At 42.8% G+C, this 27,184-nt stretch overlaps 1 protein-coding gene and 1 long non-coding RNA gene across 2 annotated transcripts in view; one reads left to right on the top strand and one right to left on the bottom strand.

Moving 5' to 3' along the window:
• LOC115458782 (oocyte zinc finger protein XlCOF6-like) overlaps window positions 1-27,184 on the bottom strand; it is a 72,404-nt gene that overhangs the window by 31,337 nt on the left and 13,883 nt on the right. The gene's annotated exons all lie outside the window — the stretch shown is intronic.
• LOC115458784 lies at window positions 6,904-20,640 on the top strand. Its single transcript, XR_003940149.1, has 4 exons — window positions 6,904-7,403; window positions 19,963-20,047; window positions 20,381-20,462; window positions 20,549-20,640. It is a non-coding gene; the product is annotated as an uncharacterized LOC115458784 (long non-coding RNA).

Genomic DNA, 27,184 nt, shown 5'->3' with positions numbered 1-27,184 from the left:
TCAGATTTGCTGTCATCAGCATATTTTTAGTTTCTCCCTGCAGCTGCATGTAAGCAGAGTGCTTGATCAGTACATGGAAAGTATTGGTCACATGTCAAGGAGGAGGAACTAAGGCTATGCGACCCATATATGGGAGAAACAAATGGATATAAACTTGATGCTGAAGAGAAACTGAGGACCCTGCAGAGACCAAGATGTTCCACTGGAAATATGTGTTCAGAAAGAAGGACACCAGGTGTTTCATACTACTTGTTTGCTACAAGGTTTTTGCACGCTGAGATCATGCTTTACTGATAATGGATTAGCCAATGGCCACAAAGTGTGCAAGTGAGCACAAGCAGGAGAGGATGATAGAATAGAGGAAATTGCCATTTTTGTATACATATAAAAAATAACAAAATATTATCGTATATGTGTAATGGAAGAAAACAGGAAAATGCTTATAGGGACTAATAAATTAGATTAGGAGAAATCACATGATTTAGGAGAAATGAAACTTATCCTATATAATAATTCTCACCTCTAACGTTCTGACTTGCTGCCTGGGACCGTGGCTCATTCCGAGTTGGTCAGGACGGCTCTGTAGATCAGGCTGACAACACCGTAGCCATTATGATGTCAACTTCAGAACCCAGGGGAGCAAAAAACATGCCTCACAGCTGATCCATGTCCAGAGGAGGGTCACTGGACATGGGTGGCTGGAGGGGGGACAGGGGAGAGAGGAGGGTTGTTGGATATGGGTGGCTGGAGGGGGGGGCAGGGGAGAAAGGAGGGTCGCTGGACATGGGTGGCTGGAGGGAGAGCAGGGGAGAGAGGAGGGTGGCTGGAGGGGGAGCAGGGGAGAGAGGAGAGTCGCTGGACATGGGTGGCTGCAGGGGGGGCAGGGGAGAGAGGAGGGTCGCTGGACACGGGTAGCTGCAGGGGAGCCAAGGAAATCTTTGCTAGCGCCTGTTTCATTTGTGTCAGAAACGGGCCTTTTTTTACTAGTAACAGTATATAAATTAAAACTGAGAAAGTTTTGCTGAGCAGATTTTGTTATTCAGTCTTTGCGTCTGGCTTTTCTGTGTGACAACCTGCTCCAGAGAGAACAATTATTTTGAATTGGCTTAGTGAAATACCAATAAAGATTTTTACTGGTTGCGCCCACACCTAAGTCTGATTGTCCCACTAATTCCAGCCATTAGGGCTGAAGTGTTTTCCGCTTCCCAGGGGCAAGGGACGGGGACTACACAACACTTTGAGTGATGATAGTGGCAGCGAACTGTGGGCTCCTTTTTACTAAGCGGCAGTAAGCCCAACGTGGGCTTACTGCTTGCTATACAGGAAGTACTTCCCACTCTAGCACGCTGTCACTGCCAGTGCTACAAACATTTATTTATTTTTGTAGCACCGGAGTGTGCCATGCACTGCCCGGTTACCACCGGGTTAAAATTGGAGCCCTTACCACCACCTCAATGGGTGGCGGTAAGGGTTCCCCCCCCCCATAAAGATCTACTTATTCATAAAGGCGTACAATAAAGATTTCCCCATACAATCAGACTTCCTAATTATTCCAATCACAACTATTAAGGAACCCTCCTATCTGTACATCCTAATTACATCCTCACAACTGAATATTATATCTTGTCCTGATATCATTATGTTATGTTATGTTGATTTTTCAATCCACTTCCAATCCAATGATTTACTTATGCACTCTTATTTGTAATAATTGTAAAATTATTATTCCGTTATTATGATTGCTTTGATAGCTGGGTGGCTGGTGGACGTGAGGATCGCCTGGTGACTTGCCTGCCTGGTGCAAAGGTGGTGGACCTCACGCATCACCTAGATAGGATTTTAGATAGTGCTGGGGAGGAGTCAGCTGTCTTGGTACATGACATAGGAAAATGTGGGAGAGAGGTTCTGGAAGCCAAATTTAGGCTCTTAGGAAGAAAGCTCAAATCCAGATCCTCTATAGTGGCGTTTTCTGAAATACTACCCATTCCACGTGCAAGGCCCAAGAGACAGGCAGAACTCCAGAGTCTTAATGCGTGGATGAGACAATGGTGCAAGGAGGAGGGTTTTAGTTTTGTCAGGAACTGGGCAACATTCTGGGGAAGGGGGAACCTATTCCGAAAGGATGGGCTCCACCTTAACGGGGATGGGACCGGGCTGCTGGCATCATCATTTACAAAAGAGATAGAGCAGCTTTTGAACTAGGAACGGGGGGGGGGGGGGGGGGGGGGAAGGCCGACAGTCACACAAAAGCGTATGGTTCGGAATAAGGTATCTTGCAAAGATATCGCCCAAACAGGGAAGACAGGGTTTCTTGATAGTGAGGTTGCAAAAGATACTGTAGTAGATTCAATGTCCTTAAATAAAAATAATAAAAACCAGACAAAAGATAGTAAAATAGTACTGTCAAGTAATCAACATGATGTGATAAGGAATAACAAGTCTAGCTTGAAGTGTCTATATGCAAATGCTAGAAGCCTAAGACATAAGATGGGAGAATTAGAATATATTGCACTGAATGAAGAAATAGACATAATAGGCATCTCTGAAACATGGTGGAAGGAGGATAACCAGTGGGACACTGCATTACCGGGGTACAAATTATATTGTAGTGATAGGGTGGACCGGATTGGGGGAGGAGTAGCATTGTACGTTAACAAGAGACTTGAATCAAATAGATTGAAAATTCTGCAGGAAACAAAAGACCTCTTGGTATCATTATGGATCGAAATTCCTTGTCTAAAGGGGAAAAGGACGGTGATAGGGGTGTACTACCGTCCACCCGACCAGGATGAGCAGACGGACACAGTCATGTTAAAGGAAATTAGTGAGGCAAATAAATTAGGCAATGCAATAATAATGGGTGATTTTAATTACCCTCAACAATAATCTCACAATCCTACCCACTGTGCAACGTGTTTGAGGGACACACTGGTAAATAATACAAGAAAAAGTGGAGAAAAAAAGACCTCAGGTTATTCGGCTACTCCTCGTTTTTAAAGGACAAGCCTTTTGTATAATGGGGAGGCCTTATCAGTCACAGGTCTTAAAAAAAAACTCCACACTACTACATTACTCATTAACATTACCATGAATCCCAACAAGCAGTTGCAAAGGAGACACAATTTCCATAAACATTCAAGCAATGTTAACGAGTAATGTAGTAGTGTGGAGTTTTTTTTAAGACCTGTGACTGATAAGGCCTCCCCATTATACAAAAGGCTTGTCCTTTAAGAAGAGGAGTAGCCGAGTAACCTGAGGTCTTTTTTTTCTCCACTTTTTCTTGTATTATTTACCAGTGTGTCCCTCAAACACGTTGCACAGTGGGTAGGATTGTGAGATTATTGTTGAGTGTTTATCCTACATATTCCTGATAATCACAGTGATTTTAATTACCCCATATAGACTGGGTTAATGTAACATCAGGGCACGCTAGAGAGGTAAACTTCCTCGATGAAATAAGGACAGCTTTATGGAGCAGCTGGTACAGGAGCCGATGAGAGAAGGAAAAATTATAGACTTAGTCATTTGTGGAGCGCATGATCTGGTACGGGAGGTAGCAGTCTGGGTGCCACTTGACAACAGTGATCATAACATGATCGCCTTTGAAATTTGCTTTCAGAAAGGTAAATTTGCAGATGACACAAAGTTATTCAAAGTCGTTAAATTGCGGGAGGATTGTGAAAAATTACAAGAGGACCGTACGAGACTGGGAGACTGGGTGTCTAAATGGCAGATGACGTTTAATGTGAGGAATTGCAAAGTGATACATGTGGGAAAGAGGAACCCGAATTATAGCTACGTAATGCAAGGTTTCACGTTAGGAGTCACGGACCAAGAAAGTGATCTAGGTGTCATCGATGATACATTGAAATATTCTGCTCAGTGTGCTGCTGCGGCTAAGAAAGCAAATAGAATGTTAGGTATTATTAGGAAAGGAATGGAAAACAAAAGTGAGGATGTTATAATGCCTTTGTATCGCTCCATGGTGCGACCGCACCTCGAATATTGTGTTCAATTCTGGTCGCCGTATCTCAAAAAAGATATAGTGGAATTAGAATGGGAGCAGACTGTTGCATCCCTACCTGGTTCTTCTGGCGGCGACCATTTTGGAAGGATCATCTGAACAGCAACCATCTTGGGAAGATCTTCTGAGGTTCAGCCATCTTGGTAAGATCATTTGTGGAGCAGCCATCTTAGGTAGTTCATCAAGGTGGCTGCCATCTTGAGTATCCTTTTGGGCGTGCCCTATGAGATCTCTTGCCTTGCAACTGTGACCAGGATCCTCTGATTGGAGGCCTATTTAAGAGCTGGCCTGTGACACCATTTTTGCTTCAGCTTCTATCTTGTTAGAAGTTTGGTGCTGCTGACTGAGCGTTCTTCTGCCTTCATACCTGTTGATGCTGACCTGGACTGAACCTGACGATTCTCTGCTTGCTGCCGATACTGACCTGTGGATTGAACCTGACCATTCTCTGCTGGCTGCCCGGCCGATCTGCGTCCCAGATCTGTCCTCCGCCTGCCTGCTACGGCTGGTGGCTGTTCGACCCCGACCGTATCCAGAAGTCCTGGTGGCCACCTGCATTTGGGAGCTCAACTCCCGGGGAACGGTGGTCACTTCCCAGGTGAAGCTAGGGGTTGTCCAGCTGCCTGACCGAGTGCGGTGTTTCTCAGATCCTCCGCGCTCTGTCAAGGTGCAAGGGCTCACCTCTGCAGTGGCAACAGTAAGCCAAAGCTAAGGGCTCGCCGGATGAAACCGAGCTGTCCGACCTGTCTCAAGTATTACGGTGGCAACAGGCTCAGTTGAACCGCTGTCGTTGTATCGCTCCATGGTGCGACTGCACCTCGAGTATTGTGTTCAATTCTGGTCGCCGCACCTCAAAAAAGACATAGTGGGAATTGGAAAAGGTGCAAAGAAGGGCGATAAAGATGATACAGGGGATGGAACGGCTTCCCTATCAGGATAGGCTGAAAAGGCTGGGGCTCTTCAGCTTGGAGAAAAGGCAGCTGAGGGGAGATATGATAGAGGTCTATAAGATAATGAGTGAAATGGAACGGGTCGATGTGGAGCGTCTGGTTACGCTTTCCAAAAATACTAGGACAAGGGGGAATGCGATGAAGCTGCAGTGTGGTAAATTTAAAATGAATCAGAGGAAATTTTTCTTCACTCAACGAGTAAACTCTGGTATTCGCTGCAGGAAAAGGTGGTTAAGACGGATAACAGCGGACTTCAAAAAAGGGTTGGACAGCTTCCTGGAGGAAAAAGCCATAGAATGTTATTGAATGGACGAGGGAATACAGTATTTCTAGGATGGGCAGGACAAATTGCTTGTTCTTTTGTCCGCTGTCGGTGACAGGGTGCTGGGCTCGATGGACCCTTGGTCTGTCCCAGCATGGCGATGCTTATCTACTTATGTACATGTAAAAGACACACCGATGCCAGCACCAGCCCTTTTGTCGCTTCGTAAAAAGGGCCCCCGTGTTCATTTATAACACAGAATAGTAAAAGTGGCCTTATTTACCCCTCAACAGGTGTTATTGAAATTTGTATGAAGTGTGAAATGTTTTTTAGATGCTATGTCTCCAATTCAGCTAGCCCAGCAGCTTCCATTTCTCAAGTTTCTTGTTTTGAAATAGTGTAGTCTGTGTTAACAAGCTTCTCAAACAGAACTATCTTCCCAGTTTTGTCAGGTCACTTGTATGAATATGATCCAGTAGGAAATCGTGTGCTTTCGTTAATTAAAGCTGTGGCAGAAAAATATTTGCAAGTCCAATTTTATTATGCAGGAAAACAATACACCGCCAAAATACAAAATAGCAAGCAGCACAATATTAGCTGCCAAGTTCATACAGAGTTATTTATTTTCAGTGGGAAATAAATCTGTTGGCTGCCTGCTATGTGAACATTCCATCACTATTTCATTATTGCTACCAAGTATTACATATTTGGTGCATATGCCTTAAACATAGATTGTTTAAATTCATTTATATAGACCTTGCACATGGTGTTGCTTGTTAAACCCAAAGCAAAACCTATTGATGGTTAAACAATCTGGTATAAACTGTGTTGTTTATGACTTGTTTTGTGCTGCTTTGGGTCCTACTGATCTGTACATCCGTTGTGTTATTTTGGCGGATGGAAAGTCTGGTGGGTTTATAGGGAGGGAGGGAGGGGAAGGGTTCTTGGGGTATGTTCTCTGTAAACGTTTATATTGTGCCATGTTGGACGGTTCACAGGTTTTTATTGTGAACATGTTTTGCTTTTAATAAAAATGATTAAAACATAAAAAATAACTTTTGGATGTTACTGAATTCTATTATTCTGTCTCACTGTATTTCCAGTTTGGGCACAGTAGAAGCCATCATAAAAACAAAATATAAGAAAACCAATGGACTGCATTAGGGGCTTATAGCCCATTTAGTTATAAATCCACAAACAAGAGATCTCTTTGACAGAAAATATTTTTATTACTTTGACTTACAAACCATTTGTCCCTGAAACATGCTCAAAACAGAATAATCCATTTACAAAAGAAATGAGGTGAAGACGTGATTCCATGTTTACTTCCATTTAATTTCAGTCTATTCCATCTTTATAACACCAGGCTTCCTACCCGGTTGAATGGACAGATGTATAGATTTTGGCACCCTAAACAATTGAAATTGTTTCCAGATACTAAGAAAGAAGTTACTGTAGTACCGAAGCCTCCTGAATGATGGGAGTTTTGTGTTATTGTTCATAGATCTAGCCAACAGGGTTAAATTATATTGTAGCCTTTCTAAATAACGTTTTCATTTATGATTTTCTTGTTGTTTACTGACATCATCTATCATGTTCTGTATTATTATTATTATTATTTATTGCATTTGTATCCCACATTTTCCCACCTTTTTGCGGGTTCAGTGTCCTTTTCCCTCCTTTTTTTTTTGAGGAACTTGGATATTAAGAAATATTAATCTCTTGAATATCAATTTGTTAATTCCTGCTTTGTTACTATTACCTGCTTCAGTTTCAAAAAAATTCTGTAGCAAAAGGTTTCTTTGTTATTACATTTAAAAGCTCAATAAAAATGTAAAATAAAAGGAATCTCTACTTCAGGAAGTAGGCGAAAGCTTAGCTCTTTTTCCAAGCCTTTAATGGAAGAAGCAACTAACTAGTCTTACCCACACAATGATTACCACCAACTGCAAATACAGAACTGTAGCAGGACTTGGTTTATCCACTCCTACCCTAGCTGAGATCATTTTCATGTACCTTTCTAACTCCACATGCAACTTTCTTTAAATTGCTCTCCTTATTCATTATCTCACTCCTGTTACTCTATCTATCTGTCCTTATAAGCCTGGAGACCTATTCAAACGTGACTGCTAAATGAAACTTTTACCGCATTCAATACATGTAAAAAGTTTAATTCTGCTGTGAATGTTTGGTGAATTTTCAGATTTGATGAACTGGCGAAACCTTTATTACACTCAGAACATGTAAAAGGTTTCTTTCCACTGTGAATCATTTGTGATGAGCTTTCTTTATTTAATTTATAACCATTTAAATTATTACAAGCGATAAAACAACTTGCCAGTGTAGAAAAGGCCAGACGAATTTCCTATTTAATATAAAAAGTTTATTCACTTTTTTAGTTTATAAACTGAATACCAATCAATTGGGTATTCAGGAAGCATTTCTTTTATAAGCAATATAAACAAGCAATGTACAAGAGAAATCAGAATGCTATATACAGAATGCTTAAGGCAAAAGAGTCAAAATGCTTACTGCTCAGATCTCTCATTGGTCTTATATAGCATTTTTCTTTGGCATCTGACTATACAACATCCCTGTGCAAGTCTCTGAATACCACAAACTGTTAAATGTGCAGAACATCTGCTTTCTGTTATTGCTCCCCCTTCTTGCCAGACTTTCTGGAGCCGTGCCTTTGGCTGATGTGGGCCACATTCTTTTCTCATGTCCCAGGAGATATGGAGGCATATTTTCAAAGCACTTAGCCTTCCAAAGTTCCATAGAAACCTATGGAGCTTTGGAAGGCTAAGTGCTTTGAAAATATGCCTATTAGTGTTGAAACAGTTTGTTGTAATCATGGAGCTTTCCACTCCCCATCTTTCATACTTTTATTTCATACTTTTATTCAACACCAGAAATACAGAGAAAGTAATATATAGGAATTATTTCAGTCAGGTAATTCTATTCTCTTCCTTAGACCACTAAATAGGAAGAGTGAAACAAGACAAGGAGATCAATTAAACAGTAAACTGAAAAAAAAAAAAAACCCATGGTATTAACCTGATTATCCCCAGATATTACTTGTCTAATTCATTATTCCACATTGATCATCTGGTTGGCTTCTTCAAGGCCAATACGGTGTATAGCCAAATCATTTCACTGAAAACATACTTATTGTCCAATATTAGTTAGAAATAATACATCTGGAGAGGGAAGTGACGTCACTGCAGACTATCAGGCTTATTTTCAAAGCACTTTGGGAGGCTAAGTTCCATAGGTTTCTATGGAACTTTGGGAGGCTAAGTGCTTTGAAAATATGCCTCTATGGCTGCTTAGTTTGTTATCTCCTCCACCTGACTCCTGGACAGTGGCGATATCTTTACTTGTAGTCGGAGTTAAGGGCTAAGAACCTAGTGAAATTGAGTGGGAAGCATCCAGCAGCGATACTTTAAAATCTTGAGTGCAATCTCGATGGCGGGGTGGAAAGAAGCAATCCGAAGCTCAGGGCGATCGGCTAGTAAGGCCACAGCGCGCCATGAGGCTGCAGCTCCTGCATCGTTGTCGGAGTCGGATTCCGCGCTCTCAATGGACAAGGCGCAACGTTCTCCCCCGAAAAAGGGAGTTTCCGCAGAAATGCGTAAGATGTTGAATGGCATCCAGGCAGCAATGAAGTCTTCTAAGGAAGAGATCTTACAGACCATAGCGACGCTGAGCTCAGACCTCTGCGAGTTAGGCGGGAGAGTAGAGGATATTGAGCTGAAAATGGATGAGCACTCTGAATTACTGGAGTCTCAGGGGAAAAGTGTGCAGACTTTGGAAGCGAAGTGTGCTGACTTATTACTAAAAATTGACGATTTGGAAAATAGAGGGAGAAGAAATAACTTGAGATTTCGTGGAGTGCTTGAGGGGGGGGGGGGCAACTGAGGATGTGAAAGTGATTGTAAGCTCCCTTTGTGCCTCTCTGCTAGATCTGGTGCCTGGAGAAGCGCCTTTGGAACTGGTTAGGGGGTTTCCCTGTTCTTTGATTTTTACGCTGCTGGAGAAGACACCAAGTCCAATCGGTAGCAGACACATGGAAGCTTCTACAAACTGCGGGTCTGGTGCATGGCTCGTGTCCGCGTGCTGAGCTGGCCCCAGCGACGAAGGCAAGGCTCCAGAGATGGCAGCGCACAACGAAGATGTCTAAAGCACACGGGACACCAGAACCAGAGAGTGGCGTTTGATTCAGACTGACCTAGGCAATGGTTCGTGTTCTGTAGGACTATGAGGAGGACTGGCTGAATGCTGTGGTATATGATGGGGCTTAAGGGGTAAGGGACAGTGCTGGGTGCTAAAGTAAAGGGTGGTGGATGGGATGGATGCGAGTTGGATGGCAGGGCTGTCTTGGGTTCAATAAATACACGTTGTTGTTTGCAATGGGAGTTATTTGGGGGTGAGATTGAGGTCTAAGGAGGACAAGCTAGGAGATGGGGTTGTTAGGATTCTCTTAACGGGGCTGGGTAAGGATTTTACGTTGTAAGGGGTTGGGTAGGCTGGGTTTGTCATGTGTGTGGGGACTTACTTCCTGAATTCCCACTCAGGGAGCTTTTGTCTTCTGTTTGGAAGTGTGTATGGGGGGAGGGAGAGGGGGGTTAGACTCGGGACGGGGTGGGGGGGGTGGTTTGCCTTTCATCTTTGCAATAGGTATGCACGAAGTTATATCAATGGGTGAATGTAAGATATTAACTTATAATATTAAAGGATTAAATTCTCCGTATAAACGGCATACTTTATTCAAGGAATTGAATTTGGTACACCCACAAATAATTTTTTTGCAGGAAACTCACTTTTTGAGAAAACATGAGGGATTGTTATCCTCTACTCAGTACCCAACTGTGTATTTTGCGTCGGATACGAGTGGTGCAAAAAAACGAGGAGTAGCTATTATGTTTCATAAAGACCTCCAGGTGCAGCTTTTGCATGTTAAGAGGGACCCTGAAGGTCGATTCCTTTTTTTGCACGTAATGTTGGAACAGGAGGAGTATACTTTGGTTTGTGCTTATGCACCAAATGAGCATCAAGATGTCTTTTTGGACTGAATTCAGCGAGCTCTTCATAATTTTGTGCAGGGTAAATTAATAGTAGCTGGTGATTTCAATGCTACTATGCAGCCGAAGTTGGATCGCTCTGCCACTCCAGTTTCAACAGATTATAAAATGTCTCGGGCTTTGGGAGGCTTGGTAGATTTTCTAGGCCTTTGCGATGTGTGGAGGCTTGGGCACCGAAAAGAGAGGGACTACACTTTTTATTCCCCGGCTCATCTGACCCACTCGCGGTTGGATTATATTTTTATCAATACAACTGTCTGGGGGAGGGGGGGGGGATTCGTTTATAGGACATATCACTATCTCGGACCATGCTCCGGTCTGGGTTACTCTTCCTGACTTCAGGGGGGGGAGGTCCGGGATCAGAGATGGACGTTTAATAACTGTCTACTGCAAGATTCAGAGATTGTTCAAAATTTTGTTCCCATCTTGAGAGAGTACTTTGATATTAACTTGGACTCGGACCCCTCTTTGGCTGTAGTGTGGGATGCGTTTAAGGCTGTTTCCAGAGGATATTTTATGAAGTGTGCGAGTCATCGAGCTCGGGGTCAGAGGGCTCGTCTGGATAACTGTATGCAGAGATTGGGAGTTTTGGAGGATAAATATAAGGCTTTGGGTTTGGCGTCGGATTATCAGAAGCTACAGGCGGTTCGCCTAGAATTAGCAGCTCTTCATGACGAGAGTTTGAAATTTGTTCATGATCGATTACGTTAAGTACACTATGAAAGTACCAATAAGCCTGGGCGTCTGCTGGCCTCAAAGCTTAGAAAGTTGAGAGCGGATAGGCAGATCTTGCGGGTTCGGGACGGAGGTGGGGATCACTTAAGGAAGTCTGCGAGTATCCGGGATAGGTTTGCACAGTTTTATGAGCAGTTATACAAAGGTGACGCCAATGTACAGGTTGGGAACATCGATAGTTACCTGAACGCGTGGGGTTTGGCGGCTTTGTCGGAGCAACAGAAGAGAGAGTTGGATGCCCTGGTAACCATAGATGAGGTGTTGGGAGTTATAAAAGAACTTCTGACAAATAAGGTTCCGGGATTAGACGGGTTCACCACTGAATTTTTAAACGCTTTTGCTGAAGAATTGGCACCATACTTGGTGTTGGTTATCAATTCGGTGAGAGAAGGTGCACCTTTGCCCTAGTCCATGATGGAAGCTTGGTTGGCTGTTATTCCGAAGCCTGGTAAAGACACCACCGAATGTGCGTCGTATCGCCCAATCTCAATTTTAAATACCGATGTAAAATTTCTGGTGAAGGTATTGGCCAATCGCCTGGCTAAGCTGCTTCCTAGTCTGATTCACCCGGATCAGGTGGGGTTTGTGGCAGGAAGACAGGCTATTGATAATATTACACGAACTCTGGATTTACTGTGTGTATCGCAAAAGAGAAAGCTCCCCATGGTCCTGTTGGGTCTAGATGCTGAAAAGGCCTTCGACAGGGTCCATTGGGGGTTTCTCGACAAGGTATTGGGTACATTTGGAATGGGCCCGGTGTTTAGACTGTGGATCAGGGCATTCTACACTCTTCCTAAAGCTTGTGTTAAAATTAACGGGGGCTATTCGAGGCTCTTCTCCTTGGAACGGAGCACCAGACAGGGGTGTCCGTTGTCACCCCTTTTGTTTGCACTGGCTATGGAACCACTGGCATCGGCTATCAGAGAGAATGTGGACATTTCGGGTGTAACTGTGGGAGGCGAGTTATTTAAAATTGCGCTATTCGCCGATGACGTTCTCCTTTCACTGACGCGGCCGTTGTTGTCCCTTCCTAACCTAATGAAGGAAATTGAAATATATTCAGGGGTGTCTGGATACAAACTTAATACAAGCAAGTCCATAGGTATGGCAGTACTTGTGCCCCCGGGACTAATGGACACGCTACGGACCTCCTTTGCATTTAAACGGTCAAATAGGGACCTTCGATACTTGGGGGTGCAGATCCCCTGGAAATTATCGGAGTTATTCGATCTTAATTATCCGGCGGTTCAGAAGGTGATACATAGCGATTTGGACCGTTGGAATTCTATTGGCCTTTCTTGGTTCGGGCGGATAGCAGTCATCAAAATGAACGTTCTCCCTCGGTTACTGTACCTTTTTCAAGTGCTTCCTTTGCGCCTATCGAGAACTTTTTTTTATCTAACTTACAACCCAAGTTGGTCAGCTTTAACTGGGCCCAGAAGTGTCCGCGGTTACCGAGAGCATTCATGTATAAAAGTCGGCGAGATGGCGGGTTGGGGGTTCCTAACTTATTCTGGTATCACTGTGCTGCACAGGCCCGGTCGGCCATTGAATGGTTTCGAAGGGAGAGTCATAAGAAGTGGGTTCATATTGAGCAATCTCTGATAGGATCGCGAAGGTTGGGACAACTAATGTGGCTTCCAAGTAAGCATAGAGGACGGGTGGAATGTTTTCCCCCTGTCGTTCAGAATACTTTTCACTACTGGGATCTTTTTTTTCCGGCACGCCAACCCTTTTTTTCTCGACTGGCGCCAATTGGAGATAATCCTCTGTTTGAGCAGGGGGTGGGAAGGACGCCCTTTCAAAGCTGGGCGGAGTTGGGACTGGAGATGTGGGGGCAGCTCTATGAAGGGGGAGAGATAGTTTCCTATGAGAAGCTTGTTGAAGATTTTAGGCTAAAGGCACAGGATAGATATGCTTATTTGCAACTGAAAAATTTATTGCACAACCCGCAGTATAGAGCCTGCTTGGTACGGGAGGTAGATCTCTTGGAAGAGTTATGTGTCACATCTGGGAGTACTCGAGGGCTGATCACATGTTTATATGGGTATATGAGCCAGCGAATTAAGCCTTATCTTTTACATCGGCATAATTGGGAAAAGGAGTTAGACTTTACTTTTACAGAGGCAACTTGGGTGAGGTTGGGGAAGGGGCTCTTGAAGTCGGCCTTATCAGTGGCAGTGAAGGAGAACGCGATTAAAGCTTTTTATCGCTGGTATTTGACTCCAGTAAGATTACAACATATGTTTCATGAGGTGTCTGCACATTGTTGGAGGGGCTGCGGTGAATTAGGTACTATGGGCCATATTTGGTGGCTCTGTCCTAAGGTGAGGGCATATTGGAGGGCAATACAATCAAGATTGCAGGTTTGGCTGGGTGTACTAGTACAGTGGCATCCGGCTGTATTCTTGCTGGGGCAAAGACCTGAGGGATGTAATGGGAGGCAAATTTTGCTGGTGCGGGGGGCCCTACAAGCAGCTCGTATACACATGGCAAGGTGCTGGAAGTCTCCAGGTGTTCCACCGCTGAGTGGGTGGGTGGCTAAGGTGAGGTATATATGTGAAATGGAACGTTTGACAGCGGTGAAAAAGAAGACATTGCCCAGATGGGAACAGATATGGGAACCATTTATTCATCACTGCCCTGTATGAAGGGTTAGTGTAACTATCACGTTTAACTTTTGTTTAACGTTGGATGAAAGGTGGGGGGAGGGGGGGAAGTAAGAGGAGGTGGGGGGCTGGGTGTGTGTTTAGGTGGTACTCTTTAGGGTAAGGAAGTTTTTGGGTGGGGCGTGGGTAAAAATGGGAAGGCAAAAAATAAGAATGTTGAATGACCATATTACTGCATTGAAATTGTACTTAAGCGAATGAATGGGCTGAGTTCCACTGTGTTTCTGCAGATGTATTTCTTATAGTATGTTGCTGTTACATTTGAAACATTGAACAGTTGCAAAGATCATCAATGCTTAATAAAGATTCTTATAAATTAAAAAAAAAGAAATAATACATCTGATTACATTCTTTCTGGGGCTGGTGGTTGGGAGGCGGGGATAGGGCTGGGCAGACTTATACGGTCTGTGCCAGAGCCGGTGGTGGGAAGCGGGACTGGTGGTTGGGAGGCGGGGATAGTGCTGGACAGACTTGTACGGTCTGTGCCAGAGCCGGTGGTTGGGAGGCAGGGCTGGTGGTGGGGAGGTGAGGATAGTGCTGGGCAGACTTATACGGTCTGTGCCTGTGCCAGAGCCGGTGGTTGGGAGGTGGGGCTGGTGGTTGGGAGGCGGAGGTAGTGCTGGGCAGACTTATACGGTCTGTGCCAGAACCGGTGGTGGGAAGCGGGACTGGTGGTTGGGAGGCAGGGATAGGGCTGGGCAGACTTATACGGTCTGTGCCAGAGCCGGTGGTGGGAAACGGGACTGGTGGTTGGGAGGCAGGGATAGGGCTGGGCAGACTTATACGGTATGTGCCAGAGCCGGTGGTTGGGAGGCAGGGCTGGTGGTGGGGAGGTGAGGATAGTGCTGGGCAGACTTATACGGTCTGTGCCTGTGCCAGAGCCGGTGGTTGGGAGGTGGGGCTGGTGGTTGGGAGGCGGAGGTAGTGCTGGGCAGACTTATACGGTCTGTGCCAGAACCGGTGGTGGGAAGCAGGACTGGTGGTTGGGAGGCAGGGATAGGGCTGGGCAGACTTATACGGTCTGTGCCAGAGCCGGTGGTTGGGAGGCAGGGCTGGTGGTGGGGAGGTGAGGATAGTGCTGGGCAGACTTATACGGTCTGTGCCTGTGCCAGAGGTTGGGAGGTGGGGCTGGTGGTTGGGAGGCGGAGATAGTGCTGGGCAGACTTATACGGTCTGTGCCTGTGCCAGAGCTGGTGGTTGGGAGGTGGGGCTGGTGGTTGGGAGGCGGAGATAGTGCTGGGCAGACTTATACGGTCTGTGCCTGTGCCAGAGCCGGTGGTTGGGAGGTGGGGCTGGTGGTTGGGAGGCGGAGATAGTGCTGGGCAGACTTATACGGTCTGTGCCCTGAAGAGCACAGGTACAAATCAAAGTAGGGTATACACAAAAAGCAGAAAATATGAGTTATCTTGTTGGGCAGACTGGATGGACCGTGCAGGTCTTTTTCTGTCGTCATCTACTATGTTACTATGTCTTGTAAAAACCAGAAGTTATTTAACAATACATATACTTAAGTCTCTAATTCAAATCCCCCACTGATTAAAGTAATCCCAGTTTTCACAGGCTTCACTCCTTTTAAAGTAATAATTGAGGAAATATTCCTGAGGAAAACTTTAGGAGTCATACCCGGAATTCTGGGAAAAACAATAATCTCGATATTAATCATCTATTATCATTTTCAAAACCATAACCACTTCTTGTAAAATCATTTGTTATATTGTAATATATGGTAACATATATTAAATGGTTTTTTTTCCTGGGGCTCTGGGGGGGGGGGGGGCTGTTCCAGGGTTTTGGTGGATGTTGCTGGCTGGAAAAAGGTTTAAAGTTAGTTTGGAAATTATTAATGGAGTTAGGTGAAGTGTGAGATATTTCTTAAATATGGTTTTATTATACAAAAGAAATAAACCATGTTTTGGTGGGGATTGTACTATAAAATGTTCCTTACTGTTTTGGGTACAGGTTAGGTTCTCTATATAGAAAGTTTTGCAGTAACTTCTATGGGGGAGGGAGATTCTAAACAGATAAGGAAAAAAAACCTCTGTCTTTCTCTGACAAGCTGATTGGTTGAGTGATGTCAGATGTTCCTCTAGGGGGGGGGGGGGGTGAGTTGCCAGGGAGACTGCTGAGAAAAGACAGCAGGGAAGGACTGGGAAAGAAAAACGTATGGTGTGTGTCTGTGTAATATAAAATATACTGTTTTCTTTTACGAGGTTTAAAGTGAAATGTGACATTGAAAAAGGGTACTTTGACATTGGAAGTGAGCTGAGGTGAGTGTGAAGGTTCCAGTGTAGCACTGAATTTCAAGGGATAACCAGTGATTTACCATTTAAGAGTGAGAGAGGTTGTGCTTTGTGCTGGAAATTGTACTAATGAGAAAGCCTAGAAGGGTGTCAGGAAAAAGTGTGTAAGGATTTTAACTGTCACACAGGGGAAATTGAAGGTGAATCTGTGATTTGAAGAAAGAAGCTATTAGGCTGTGTCTGTGGGGAAAGGTGGGTTATTTGTGAGTGCTCTGAGTTCAGTGCAAGGTTTGTCAGGTGGCAGATTAAGCACTGCTTTTGTATGATTGCTGTATTCTCCAGACTGATCTGATAGCTGTGCAGGGAAATGTTATGTTATGTTTATATGTGAAGATGGAATGTTGAATCACCATTTGAATATGGAATGTGTTACTGTGTGAGATCCCTGAATGGAGTGCCAGAGCCTCCGGCCGCCTTATAAAATAGGGAATTAACAGTGAGAAATAGGCTGTGAAGTGAGTACTCCTGTAACTTATTTTATTTCAATTAGAGAGTGTGGCCACAGTATTGAGAACTGATTAAATGTCACCAGAGAGGAGTCCGGTCCTGAACAAGCTCAGGGAGTTTTAAGGTTTTGCATCCGGTTATTTTCTTTGTAAGTGAGGTTTAGGGAGAATAGATCGGTGACTTATTCTCTGCCTAATTTCCAGCTGAACTCCAACGCAAGAAAGACCTCACCTAAATCAATTCAACCACAGCTAAGTGAAATTTGCAAAGGGTGTTGAAGGACATATAGTTTTTTTTTTTATTTACAACATTTTAAGGGAAAACTAAAGCACAGAACAACATCAAATATAAAAAATCCATGTTTTCCTGACTTGCTAAGTGTTCTGGGTTCAAGTGAGATTCCTGCAAAAACATCCATAATACCTATAAAAACTCAAATTCTGACTTCAATAGCAAGGAAAGAGAATAACAACAAATATCTGATTTTGATAAAAAGACAATTTAAATATTTATCTGAAAAGGTTCTTTTCTGCCTTTTTAGGTGATTTTGTTGAAAGAAACAGAAAAAGTGAAGGGTATACATGTAAAACTACTTTTGAATGTTGAATATGTTATTGCAGTTCTATTAAGCCACATACTAATGGTGAATTTGAGTTTATTTGAATGAAAATTTGCTTGCATTTGTATTCAATAAAGAAAAAGATAATTTGAAAATCTGAAGGTGCGGTTCTTCCATTTCAGGAACAAATCCTAAATTTAGATTCTTTTCCTCCTTTATTCTTGAGAGTAAAGGACGAGGTTAGTTTATTTGTTCCACTCCCTTGGCTGTGAGTGTGTGTTCCCTGGATATTCGCCACGACTACAACAATCAGGTATCTGGGAGCACATCACTACAGTCCAGCCGAGAGGGGTGGTAACAATATCACTCTCAAAGGGTTCAATTAAATTGTCCATGTAACTCTCTAATAAAATTATATCTGAAACAAAATTATTTACTGCCACCGTTAGGTCCCGAAGCACCTTCTAGATGGTATTCAATGTAACCTCCACGGGAGCCAAAAACTCCAAGTTGATTTCTCTTAGGTGTTAGGAGTGGTTCCGCCGATTCGTGTTCTGCTGTAAACGTCCTCCGTTTCAGCATATGCCTCTAACTCACTCCTCCACTCCTTTGGACATGGTGATTGAATAATTCGGGAGTGATGGAGTTGTTTTTTCCAGGTCCAAGAACGTCGACGCTCCTTCGCCGGCGCTAATCAAAGGACTCGCCAACCCTTTCATCTGTGGGCAGTTCGTTGCGCAGTGGTCTTGCACTTGCTGCTCAGGGTACAAAACGCTGGCCATCGGCAGCTGACCGCCAGTTGTCCCCTCCTCTCAGTTAAGGTAACTGCAATTGCAACCTCAATTGCAACCTCAGAGGCAGCTGGGCCATTGGGCATACGAACTTCAGGTCACCATCTTACCACTCTCCCAGTTTGGGACACTCTTTGTCTGGTTTCTCCCTCAGAGGCCTGGTCTGATATGGGTAACCCTTCATCATAGCCCTCTGAGTCATTGAAACACAGAAGCCTCTCCAGCACCACAAGGTGGTGTCCCTTCGGAGGGTCATTTGATGAGCTTTCAAGTGTGATGAACAAGTGAAAATTTATCACTCAGTGCATGTAAAAGGTTTCTTTCCACTGTGGATCAGTTCATGTTTTTTCAAGTATGATGAACAAGTGAACTTTTATTACACTCAGAGCATGTAAAAGGTTTCTGTCCACTGTGGATCATTTGATGAGTTTTCAGATATGAAGAAGAACTAAGCTTTTATTACACTCAGAGCATGTAAAAGGTTTCTTTCCACTGTGGATCATTTGATGAAGTTTTAAGCGTGATGAACAAGTGAAACTTTTATTACAATCAGAGCATGTAAAGGTTCTTTCACTGTGGATCATTGATGAGTTTTCAGATATGAAGAAGAACTAAAGCTTTTATTACACTCAGAGCATGTAAAAGGTTTCTTTCCACTGTGAATCATTTGATGAGTTTTCAGGTGTGATGACCGAGTAACGCTTTTATTACACTCAGTACATGTAAAGATTCTTTCCACTGTGGATCATTTGATGAAGTTTTAAGCCGTGATGAACAAGTGAAACCTTTATTACACTCAGAGCATGTAAAGGTTCTTTCCACTGTGAATCATTTGATGAGTTTTCAGGTGTGGATGACCGAGTAAAGATTTTTTACACTCAGTACATGTAAAAGGTTTAATTCCACTGTGAAAGTTTGGTGAATTTTCAGATTTGATGGACCTGGTGAAACTTTTATTACACTCAGCACATGTAAAGGGTGTCTTTCCATCGTGGATCAGTTGATGTTTTTCAGATGTCCTAGCTGAATGAAACTTTTTACCACATTCAACACATAAAAGGTTTCTTTCCACTGTGCTCATTCGATGAAGTTTTAAGAATGATGAACAAGTGAAACTTTTATTACAATCAGTGCATGTAAAAGGTTTCTTTCCACTGTGGATCATTTGGTGAATTTCAGGTATGATGATGAAGTGAAAGTTTTATTACACTCAGAGCATGTAAAAGGTTTATTTCCACTGTGGATCAGTGATGAATTTCAGGTATGATGATGAAGTGAAAGTTTTATTACACGCAGTGCATGTAAAAGGTTTCTTTTCCCTGTGGATCATTTGATGAGCTTTCAGGTGTGATGACTGAGTAAAACTTTTATTCACTCAGTGCATGTAAAAGGTTTCTTTCCACCGTGGATCAGTGATGAATTTTCAGGTATGATGATGACGTGAAAGTTTTATTACAATCAGTGCATGTAAAAGGTTTCTTTCCACTGTGGATCATTTGATGAGTTTTCAAGGACGAAGAAGAAACTAAAGCTTGTATTACAATCAGTGCATGTAAAAGGTTTCTTTCCACTGTGGATCAGTTGATGAATTTTCAGGTATGATGATGAAGTGAAAGTTTTATTACACTCAGAGCATGTAAAAGGTTTCTTTCCACTGTGAATCATTTGATGTGTTTTCAGGTATGATGACTGAGTAAAACTTTTATTACACTCAGAGCATGTAAAAGGTTTCTTCCACCGTGGATCAGTTGATGAATTTTCAAGGACGAAGAAGAACTAAGCTTGTATTACAATCAGTGCATGTAAAAGGTTTCTTTCCACTGTTGATCAGTGTGATGAATTTTCAGGTATGATGAATGAGTAAAACTTTTATTACACTCAGAGCATGTAAAAGTTTCTTTCCACCGTGGATCAGTTGATGAATTTCAAGGACGAAGAAGAACTAAAGCTTTTATTACAATCAGAGCATGTAAAGGTTCTTTCCACCGTGGATCAGTTGATGAATTTTCAGATATGATGAACGAGGTGAAACTTTTATTACATTCAGAGCATGTAAAAGGTTCTTTCCACTGTGAGTCATTTGATGAGTTTTCAGGTGTGATGACTGAGTAAAACATTTATTACACTCAGAGCATGTAAAGGTTTAATTCCACTGTGAATGTTTTGGTGAATTTTCAGATTTGATGACCTGGTGAAACTTTTATTACACTCAGCACATGTAAAAGGGTGTCTTTCCATCGTGGATCAGTTGATGGTTTTTCAGATGTCCTAGCTGAATGAACTTTTACCACATTCAACACATAAAAGGTTTCTTTCCACTGTGGCTCATTCTGATGAAGTTTTAAGCATGATGAACAAGTGAAACTTTTATTACAATCAGTGCATGTAAAAGGTTTCTTTCCACTGTGGATCATTTGATGAGTTTTCAAGAACGAAGAGACGAAAGCTTTTATTACATCAGTGCATGTAAAAGGTTTCTTTCCACTGTGGATCATTGTGGTGAATTTTCAGATATGAAGAAGAACTAAAGCTTTTATTACAATTCAGTACATGTAAAAGGTTCTTTCCACTGTGGCTCATCTGATGAGCTTTCAGGTATGAAGAAGAACTAAAGCTTTTATTACATGAGAGCATGTAAAAGGTTTCTTTCCACTGTGGCTTATTTGATGAGTTTTTCAGGTGGTGAGGACGGTCTAAAGCTTTATTACACTCATTACATTGTAAAAGGTTTCTTTCCACTGTGGATCATTTGATGAGTTTTCAGATATGAAGAAGAACTAAAGCTTTTATTACCATCAGTGCATGTAAAGGTTTCTTTCCCTGTGATCATTTGGTGAATTTTCAGGTATGATGATGAAGTGAAAGTTTTATTACACTCAGAGCCTGTAAAGGTTTCTTTCCACTGTGGATCAGTTGATGAATTTTCAGGTATGATGATGAATGTGAAAGTTTTATTACACTCAGAGCATGTAAAAGGTTTCTTTCCATGTGGATCAGTTGATGAGTTTTCAGTGTGATGACTGAGTAAAACTTTTATTACACTCAGAGCATGTAAAAGTTTCTTTCCCTTGTGAATCACTTGATGAGTTTTCAGGTGTGATGACTGAGTAAAACTTTTATTACACTCAGAGCATGTAAAAGGTTTCTTTCCACCGTGGATCAGTTGATGAATTTCAGGTATGAAGAAGAACTAAAGCTGTTTATTACAATCAGTGCATGTAAAAGGTTTCTTTCCACTGTGGATCATTTGATGAGTTTTCAGGACGAAAGAAGAACTAAAGCTTTTTATTTACAATCAGTGCTGTTAAAGGTTTCTTTCCACGGTGGATCATTTGATGAGTTTTCAAGGACGAAGAAGAACTAAGCTTTATTACAATCAGTGCATGTAATAGGTTTCTTTCCAATGTGGATCATTTGATGAGTTTTCAGGTGTGATGAACTGAGTAAAAACCTTTTATTACACTCAGAGCATGTAAAAGGTTTCTTTCCACTGTGGATCAGTTGATGAATTTTCAGGTATGATGATGAAGTGCAACCTTTATTACACTCAGAGCATGTAAAAGGTTTCTTTCCACTGTGAATCATTTGATGAGTGTTTCAGGTGTGATGATTGAGTAAACATTATTACACTCAGAGCATGTAAAGGTTTCTTTCCACTGTGGATCAGTTGATGAATTTCAGGTATGATGATGAAGTGAAAGTTTTATTACACTCAGAGCATGTAAAAGGTTCTTTTCCCTTATGAATCATTTGATGTTTTTAAGGATGATGAATAAGTGAACTTTATTACACTCAGTGCATGTAAAAGGTTTTCTTTCCACTGTATCATTGATGAGTTTTCAGATATGAAGACGAACTAAAGCTTTTATTACATCAGTGATATAAAGGATTCTTTCACCTGTGGGTCATTTGATGCATTTTCAGCTGCGAGGTTATCACTGAAAACTTTACCACATCTAGTACATGGTAATGGTTCTGTCACTGTGAATTATTTGGTTGCCGTTTCAGAATTGAGAACAAACTGAAAGTTTGACTACACTCAGTACATGGAAAGGTTTTCTTTCTGCTGCGGATGATTTTGTGCACTTTCAGATATGATGAAGTAGTGAAACTCTTATTACACTCAGTACAAGGAAAGAGTCTCTTTCTGATGTGCTCCATGTTTCCAGTGTGTGTTCTTTGGTGTGTAATTAATGATTTCCGATGACAAAATCTTTTGCTACATTTGTTACATGAAAATGACATACGTTCAGCATGAATTCTCTGGTTTAATTTCAAATTTATGTTCTGTTTGAAAGTCTTTTCACACTGAGAACATGAAAAAGATCTCTCCCTACTATCGGTTCTCTTATCCAATAAGAAATGCTCAATCTGATTGAAGATTATTCCACAGCTGTCACACACAGAAGGTTTATTCCCTTTCCTCTCTTCTTGGGGGAGTTTAGAAGGCTCTGGATCACTGTTACTATCCTGGAAGGGACCCTTGGTTCTCAAGTGTCTCTGGTGCTGAGGGAGGTCTGTGAGATCCCTGTCACTTCTTTCACACTCAGTAATTCCACAAGGTGTTTCTCCAGCTTGGTCTCTCTCCTCCTTCTCCAGCTCCTGCTGATGATTCCTTGGGTGTCTCCTCTCCATCCTTTGGGAAATATTCCGATCGTCATTTCCTTCCGTTTGTATAACAGATTCTTCTTGATTCTGCTCTCGCTTGAGCTCCTGTTCAGCCTCATTAACTGTTGGGATATGAAAAGAAAGACATTAATTACGTATTACTTCTACAGAAAGTACTACTGATCAAGGAAGAGAATTTTCTGCGCCAGTGCATCAGACGCACCAAAACTGGCAGGAATGTGAAAAAGTGCACCAAGCACCCCTTCTATAATGTTGCATCTAAGTGTTATAGCATGTAAATACAAGGGGGGGAGGGGGTAAACATAACAGAACCCACGAGGGAGGGAGCGATGCTGGATCTGGTGCTCACAAATGGGGATAGTGTGTCAAATGACCGAGTGTGTGCCCACCTGGGCAGCAGTGACCATGAAACAGTTTGATTTGATATGACAGCTGGAGGGCAGCCACTCAAAACTCAAAGTCCTGGATTTCAAGGATGCTGACTTTAGTAAAATGGGGGAATACCTGAGGAAGGAGCTGATGGGCTGGGAGGACAAACGAGAAGTGGAAGGACAGTGGTCCAGACTGAAAGAAGCTATAAATAGGGCCACAAGCATTTATGTAAGGAAAGTAAATAAAAGCAAGAGAAAAAGGAAACCGAATATGTTCTCCAAGCAAGTGGCTGAGCAAATAAAGGCTAAAGAGTTGGCGTTCCTGAAATACAGAAAAACTCAAGAAGAGGAACACGGAGAGGAATACCGGATGAAACAGAAAGAAGCCAAGAGAGAGATACGTCTGGCGAAAGCACAAGCGGAAGAACAAATGGCTAGAAATGTAAGGAGGGGTGACAAAAATTTCTTCAGGTATATTAGTGAAAGGAGAATGACTAAAAAGGGAATTGTGAGACTAAAAGATACTGAGAAACGCTATGTAGATAATGATGAAGAAAAAGCAAATTTGCTAAATAGATACTTTGTTCTGTTTTCACTGAAGAAAATCCTGGAGAAGGACCACGATTGACTGGCAAAAGTACATATGAGAATGGAGTGGACATAGTATCGTTTACGGAAGAGAGTGTGTATGAACAACTTGAAAATCCAAAGGTGGACAAAGCCATGGGACCAGACGGGATCCACCCTGGATACTGAGGGAGCTCAGAGAGGTTCTGGCGGGTCCCTCTTAAAGATTTGTTTAATAAATCCTTGGAGACGGGAGAGGTTCGATGGTATTGGAGAACGGCGGATGTGGTCCCTCTTCACAGAAGTGGTGATAGAAGCTAGAAACTACAGGCCGGTAAGCCTCACTTCGGTTATTGGAAAAGTAATGGAAGCGACGCTGAAGGAAAGGACAGTGAATTTCCTGGAAGCCAATAAGTTGCAAGATCCAGACAACGTGGTTTTACCAAACGTAAATCGTGCCAAACGAATCTCATTGAATTCTTTGACTGGGTGACAGGAGAATTGAATCAGGGATGTGCTATAGACGTAATCTACTTAGATTTCAGCAAAGCTTTTGACACGGTTCCCCACAGGAGGCTCTTGAATAACCTTGACAGGCTGAAGATAGGACCCGACGTGGTGAACTGGATTAAGAACTGGTTGACGGACAAACGCCATAGGGTGGTGGTTAATGGAATTCGCTCGGATGAGGGAAAGGTGAGTAGTGGGGTGCTTCAGGGATCGGTGCTGGGGACAATTCTGTTCAATGTATTTGTGAGTGACATTGCCGAAGGGTTAGAAGGTAAAGTTTGCCTTTTTGCGGATGATACTAAGATTGTAAGAGTGGACACCCAGGAGGGAGTGGAAAACATGAAAAAGGATCTGCAGAAGGTAGAAGAATGGTCTAAGGTCAATGCGAAGTAGAAATCCACGGGAGACGTATGCGTTAGGTGGTGAGAGTCTGATATGTACTCTCAGAGAGGGATCTTGGGGTGATAGTATCTGAGGATCTGAAGGCGACAAAACAGTGTGACAAGGCGGTGGCCGTAGCTAGAAGGTTGCTAGGCTGTATAGAGAGAGGTGTGATCAGCAGAAGAAAGGAGGTGTTGATGCCCCTGTATAAGTCGTTGGTGAGGCCCCACCTGGCGTATTGTGTTCAGTTTTGGAGGCTGTATCTTGTTAAGGATGTACAAAGAATTGAAGCAGTGCAAAGAAAAGCTACGAGAATGGTATGGGATTTGCGTTACAAGACGTATGAAAGGAGAAACAGGGGTGAATGATATAGCCGTTCAAATATTTGAAAGGTATTAATCCGCAAACCAACCTTTTCCAGAGATGGGAAGGCAGTAGAACTAGAGGACATGAAATGAGATTGAAGGTGGGCAGACTCAAGAAAAATGTCAGGAAGTATTTTTTCACGGAGAGTGGTGGATACTTGGAATGCCCTCCTGCGGGAGGTGGTGGAGATGAAAACGGTAACAGAATTCAAAAATGCGTGGGATAAACATAAAGGAATCCTATTCAGAAGGAATGGATCCTCAGAAGCTTAGCGGAGATTGGGTGGCAGAGCCGATGGTGGGAGGCGGGGCTAGTGGTTGGGAGGCAAGGCTAGTGCTGGGCAGACTTCTACGGTCTGTGCCCTGAAAATGGCAGATACAACTCAAGGTCATATATACACATAAAGTAGCACATATGACTTAATCTTCTTGGGCAGACTGGGTGGACCGTACAGGTCTTTCTCTGCTGTCACCGTCATCTACTATGATATTGTCCTGGTGTTACAGAATATGATAACTGGAGGTGTGCTGTTATTGAATTACCAACCAATTTCATAAGTGAAAAATATGCACATGCTTTTGAAAAGGGCAAACTCCATGATATGAAGAGCCTGTGGGAGTCTCTGAAATTATAGGCCAATTGTGTGCAAGACCTGCAGAAACTGGGTCATTTTCTCTGTTAAATAGTAGAAAAGGATTTTCTATAAACAAATAATGTTGTTTTGTAACCTTCTTGTGTTTCAATAATTGTTTAGGGTTTTTTGGTCATACAAAGAGGAGAAAGGAATGACCTGCTTCGGTCCTATCCAGCTATGGAAAGGGTTGAAATTTCTGGCTATTTTCATGGTGTCACAGACCAGGGGGCCGAACCTGACTGATTCTCTCTAGAAACTGTTGAAAATCCTCCAAGAAATAGTGGGTGTGGAGGATAACCAACTCATTGGCACACACAGAAGTTTCAATCTTTGTGGAAAATCAAATGTTGAAAAGAGCAGGAACAAAGACTGATGATCCTTGTCATGACCTAGAACCTTCCTCTCTAACTAACACATGGAAACAGCAGTTAATGATGATTTCTTGTATTACTCTTATCATGTGTTGATCCTGGAGACAATTCTGCAGCTTCGCAGTGTCAAAAGCCCTGGAAAGGCCAATGAACACAGTATCACACTTTTGATTGGTCTCAGCAGCTACTTTGACACACTCTGTTACACCCAGGACCTGAGCATTTTCAGCCTTCGATGCAAGAACTGGAGGAAAATCTCTCTAGGAGGAAAGTTGTAGGACACACAGGAAGCTCTTAGGAGTGCCTCAGTCCTGCCCTCACACTGTCATCTTAAGACAGAGAGCAGGGCCAAGAGAAATCCTGATCACACCTGGAAGTTTCAGAAGTGGAGGAGATACAGAAAATATCTCCAATTACTTTTAATAAATCAGATGCTGTTCCTCTTTTAAAAATGCAGACAAAGCAATTCTTACCTAGGGAGATCAGGGTCTCATAATTCTCCTTCATCACCTCCCTGTAAAGCTCCTTCTGCCCTTCATCTAAATACTCCCACTCCTCCTGGAGAAAGAGACAGTGATGTCCTCAAACGTCACCCGCATCTGAAACAAGAACCAAAAACTCACTCAGGGACATGTGGAGGTGCTCAGAATGCATTCGATTTCAGCTAGTTTTATTCGTCTATCATTTGGGGGATGATTTTAGAATGCCGGTGCTGTCAAGCCTCTTAAGACTTGTTTAACTGTAAAATCTCAATACCTGAAGTCTCTATATTTTCTGAAGTTTCTTTTATTGAATAAAACACAGATACTCAGTCAGATGTTCAGCAGTGTTGCCCCAGGGCACAGAGACTCCCTAATTCTGAGAGCTGTATCGGTGATTGGAGATAGAAATCTGAAGAGCGCCAGGTTTATTGCAGAGGTGGGGAGATAGTTGAACAGGTAGAAGTAGCTCAGAGCTGGGTGACTGGAGAGTGCAATATCTCATTAAGAGGATATATTCAAGGTAAAAAAAAACAAGTTCTTTCCAAGGAGTGAAGCAGGAGAAGTGCTGTCTGAAGCAAGATGGAGAATGCCTCATGGAGAGAGAGAGACGGGGAGGTCAAGAAGGTTCACACAAGCCCAGGGAGGAGGAGGTAAAGACCAATGGGGACAGAGCCTGCCACCAGGTGGCAAGGGTGGTCCCAGAGGACAGCCCTCGATTGGAAGGAAAGGTCATGCCTGGCTGACCTCTCAGAACAGAGATAGTAAGACTGACCAGGAAATGATAGCAGGTAGACAAAGGAGCCAAGCTTGGCTGAGAAAGAGAGGAGGTCTGGGTAGCAGCACAAACCAATGGTAACAGTTCTAATACAGACAGGCAAGTGTGGCTGCATTGCCTGTGAACTACATTACACACAATGCATTGCTCACGTATCTTTGCAGTGGGAACTGCAGCAATGAGGATCCTTATAAGTGAGAATGACAGTAAAGGCATTAATCACATTTTAGGGTGACATTATAAACTAGTGCAAGACTGTCAGAGGACAGAACAGGTG

Source organism: Microcaecilia unicolor, unplaced genomic scaffold (genome assembly GCF_901765095.1).
Source record: "Microcaecilia unicolor unplaced genomic scaffold, aMicUni1.1, whole genome shotgun sequence".
Classification (NCBI taxonomy): Eukaryota; Metazoa; Chordata; class Amphibia; order Gymnophiona; family Siphonopidae; genus Microcaecilia; species Microcaecilia unicolor.
The sequence above is the reverse complement of the archived record's forward strand: the minus strand, read 5'-3'. Positions and strand labels throughout refer to the sequence as shown.